Here is a 4557-nt window from a genome sequence, read left to right as displayed (position 1 = left end):
GTATATGACTCTCGATCTTCTTATAGTGTCTGTAGTAGACTCATCGATCTGTCAACTGTATAGTTCTGTAGTATGACCCCTTCTCGATCTGTCAACTGTTATAGTTCTGTGTACATATGACTCTCGATCTGTCAACTGTTATAGTTCTGTAGTATGACTCATCTCTGGTACATAGTTCTGTAGTATGACTCAGCCCTTCTCTTATAGTTCTGTAGTATGACTCAGCTCTGTTACATAGTTCTGTAGTATGACCCTTCTCTAGAGCTGTCAACTGTTATAGTTCTGTAGTATGACTCATCGATCTGTCAACTGTTATAGTTCTGTAGTATGACCTGCGATCTGTTATAGTTCTGTAGTATGATCTACATCGATCTGTTATAGTTCTGTAGTATGACTCATCGCCCTTCTTATAGTTCTGTAGTATGACTCATCGATCTGTCAACTGTTATAGTTCTGGTAGGGTGTATGACCTCATCGATCTGTCAACTGTTATAGCCCTTCTGTAGTATGAAGGCCTCATCGATCTGTTATAGTTCTGTAGTATGACTCATCGATCTGTTATAGATCTGGTATAGTATGACGATCTACCAGATCTGTTATAGTTCTGTAGTATGACTCATCGATCTGTCATGGTACATAGTATGACTCTACCAGCCCTTCTTATAGCTGCACTGTGTAAGGCCTCATCTCTGGTACATAGTAGACGCTCTACCAGCCCTTCTCTAGAGCTGTACTGTGTATCAGCTCTGGTACATAGTAGACGCTCTACCAGCCTTCTAGAGCTGTACTGTGTATGGCCTCAGGTCTGTCTGGTACATAGTAGACGATCGCCCTTCTCTAGAGCTGCACTGTATGGGCCCTCAGATCTGGTACATAGTAGACAATCTGGGCCCTTCTAGAGCTGACTGTGTAAGGCCTCGCTCTGTCTGGTACATAGTAGACGATCTACCAGCCCTTCTCTAGAGCTGTACTGTGTATAGTTCTGTACGTATGACTCATCGATCTGTTCTCTAGAGCTGTACTGTGTATGACTCATCGATCTGTCTAGGTACATAGTAGACGCTCTACCAGCCCTTCTCTATAGCTTCTGTAGTAAGGCCTCAGCTCTGTCTGGTACTGTAGTAGACGCTCTATCAGCCCTTCTCTAGAGCTGTACTGTGTAAGGCCAGTCTCCATCCGAAACCACTTAGGAACTTGATGAAGTTTGGTTTGGTGCTGAACTTAGTGTGTCTTGTTATGTTGAGTGGTAAATGAGGCTTTGTGAAGTTGAGTTTGTTATGAAGTGGTGTCTTGCACTGAAGTGGGATTTGTTAAGTTCTGTCTTGTATGATCATGACGAGGAAGGAGCCAGGTAGCTTTTAGTGGTGACTTATGATCTCATCGATCTGTCAACTGTTACAGTTCTGTAGTATGACTCATCGACCTGTTATAGTTCTGTAGTATGACTCATCGATCTGTCAACTGTTATAGTTCTGTAGTATGACTCATCGATCTGTTATAGTTCTGTAGTATGACTCATCGATCTGTTATAGTTCTGTAGTATGACTCATCGATCTGTGTTATAGTTCTGTAGTATGACTCATCGATCTGTTATAGTTCTGTAGTATGACTCATCGATCTGTTATAGTTCTGTAGTATGACTCATCGATCTGTTATAGTTCTGTAGTATGACTCATCGATCTGTTATAGTTCTGTAGTATGACTCATCGATCTGTTATAGTTCTATAGTATGACTCATCGATCTGTCATAGTTCTGTAGTATGACTCATCGATCTGTTATAGTTCTGTAGTATGACTCATCGATCTGTTATAGTTCTGTAGTATGACTCATCGATCTGTTATAGTTCTGTAGTATGACTCATCGATCTGTCATCTGTTATAGTTCTGTAGTATGACTCATCGATCTGTTATAGTTCTGTAGTATGACTCATCGATCTGTCAACTGTTATAGTTCTGTAGTATGACTCATCGATCTGTTATAGTTCTGTAGTATGACTCATCGATCTGTTATAGTTCTGTAGTATGACTCATCGATCTGTCATCTGTTATAGTTCTGTAGTATGACTCATCGATCTGTTATAGTTCTGTAGTATGACTCATCGATCTGTTATAGTTCTGTAGTATGACTCATCGATCTGTCATCTGTTATAGTTCTGTAGTATGACTCATCGATCTGTTATAGTTCTGTAGTATGACTCATCGATCTGTCAACTGTTATAGTTCTATAGTATGACTCATCGATCTGTTATAGTTCTGTAGTATGACTCATCGATCTGTCAACTGTTATAGTTCTATAGTATGACTCATCGATCTGTCATCTGTTATAGTTCTGTAGTATGACTCATCGATCTGTTATAGTTCTGTAGTATGACTCATCGATCTGTTATAGTTCTGTAGTATGACTCATCGATCTGTTATAGTTCTGTAGTATGACTCATCGATCTGTCATCTGTTATAGTTCTGTAGTATGACTCATCGATCTGTTATAGTTCTGTAGTATGACTCAGCACCTTTATCAAGTCCACTATAGTTCTGTAGTATGACTTCAGTCGTGTCTGTCTCCAGGTGTTTATAGTTTCAGTGTGTCTGTCTCTATGTTTTCTCAGCCGTCAGTATGTCTGTCTCCAGGTGTTTTCTGCCGTAGGTTCATGACTCATCGATCTGTTGTTCATAGTTCTCTCCGGGGTGTTCTACAGCCGTAGGTTCAGTATGACTGTCTCGATCTGTCAACTGTTTTCTATAGTTCAGTAGTGTCTGTCTCCAGGTGTTTTCTACAGCCGTAGGTTCAGTAGTGTCTGTCTCCAGGTGTTTTCTGCAGCCGTAGGTTCAGTAGTGTCTCAGGTCTGTTTCAGTAGTTCTGTAGGTGTTTAGCCGTAGGTTCAGTAGTGTCTGTCTCTGTGTTTTCTACAGCCGTAGGTTCAGTAGTGTCTGTCTCAGGTGTTTTCTACAGCCGTAGGTTCAGTAGTGTCTGTCTCCAGGTGTTTTCTGCCGTAGGTTCAGTAGTGTCTGTCTCTAGGTGTTTTCTACAGCCGTAGGTTCAGTAGTGTCTGTCTCAGGTGTTTTCTACAGCCGTAGGTTCAGTAGTGTCTGTCTCCAGGTGTTTTCTACAGCCGTAGGTTCAGTAGTGTCTGTCTCCAGGTGTTTGTTACAGCCGTAGGTTCAGTAGTATCTGTCTCCAGGTGTTTTCTACAGCCGTAGGTTCAGTAGTGTCTGTCTCCAGGTGTTTTCTACAGCCGTAGGTTCAGTAGTGTCTGTCTCCAGGTGTTTTCTACAGCCGTAGGTTCAGTAGTGTCTGTCTCCAGGTGTTTTCTACAGCCGTAGGTTCAGTAGTGTCTGTCTCCAGGTGTTTTCTACAGCCGTAGGTTCAGTAGTGTCTGTCTCCAGGTGTTTTCTACAGCCGTAGGTTCAGTAGTGTCTGTCTCTAGGTGTTTTCTACAGCCGTAGGTTCAGTAGTGTCTGTCTCCAGGTGTTTTCTACAGCCGTAGGTTCAGTAGTGTCTGTCTCCAGGTGTTTTCTACAGCCGTAGGTTCAGTAGTGTCTGTCTCCAGGTGTTTTCTACAGCCGTAGGTTCAGTAGTGTCTGTCTCCAGGTGTTTTCTACAGCCGTAGGTTCAGTAGTGTCTGTCTCCAGGTGTTTTCTACAGCCGTAGGTTCAGTAGTGTCTGTCTCCAGGTGTTTTCTACAGCCGTAGGTTCAGTAGTGTCTGTCTCCAGGTGTTTTCTACAGCCGTAGGTTCAGTAGTGTCTGTCTCCAGGTGTTTTCTACAGCCGTAGGTTCAGTAGTGTCTGTCTCCAGGTGTTTTCTACAGCCGTAGGTTCAGTAGTGTCTGTCTCCAGGTGTTTTCTACAGCCGTAGGTTCAGTAGTGTCTGTCTCTAGGTGTTTTCTACAGCCGTAGGTTCAGTAGTGTCTGTCTGTCTCCAGGTGTTTTCTACAGCCGTAGGTTCAGTAGTGTCTGTCTCCAGGTGTTTTCTACAGCCGTAGGTTCAGTAGTGTCTGTCTCCCAGGTGTTTTCTACAGCCGTAGGTTCAGTAGTGTCTGTCTCCAGGTGTTTTCTACAGCCGTAGGTTCAGTAGTGTCTGTCTCCAGGTGTTTTCTACAGCCGTAGGTTCAGTAGTGTCTGTCTCCAGGTGTTTTCTACAGCCGTAGGTTCAGTAGTGTCTGTCTCTAGGTGTTTTCTACAGCCGTAGGTTCAGTAGTGTCTGTCTCCAGGTGTTTTCTACAGCCGTAGGTTCAGTAGTGTCTGTCTCCAGGTGTTTTCTACAGCCGTACGTTCAGTACATGGACATATTTGTGTCTGCCTGTCTGCCTGTCTGCCTGTCTGCCTGTCTGTCTGTCTGTCTGTCCGTCTGGCCGGCCCGCCTGGAATATTCCATCACTCCAGACAGAACAATATGTTTGGTTACATTTGAGCATGTGAAGATTCCTGGGCACAGTGAAGTCCACTTCTCCCTCGTTCCACAGTGAAGGGTACCTTAGAAGGATACAGGCGGTTTGGTTGCATAGCAGTAGAGAGACACTGTTCTGTCTGCTTACTTTGCTGCTCTGAGTAGTCTTTTA

The sequence above is a fragment of the Oncorhynchus keta genome, unplaced genomic scaffold (assembly GCF_023373465.1).
Source record: "Oncorhynchus keta strain PuntledgeMale-10-30-2019 unplaced genomic scaffold, Oket_V2 Un_contig_26275_pilon_pilon, whole genome shotgun sequence".
In the NCBI taxonomy this organism is placed as follows: domain Eukaryota; kingdom Metazoa; phylum Chordata; class Actinopteri; order Salmoniformes; family Salmonidae; genus Oncorhynchus; species Oncorhynchus keta.
The sequence above is the reverse complement of the archived record's forward strand: the minus strand, read 5'-3'. Positions refer to the sequence as shown.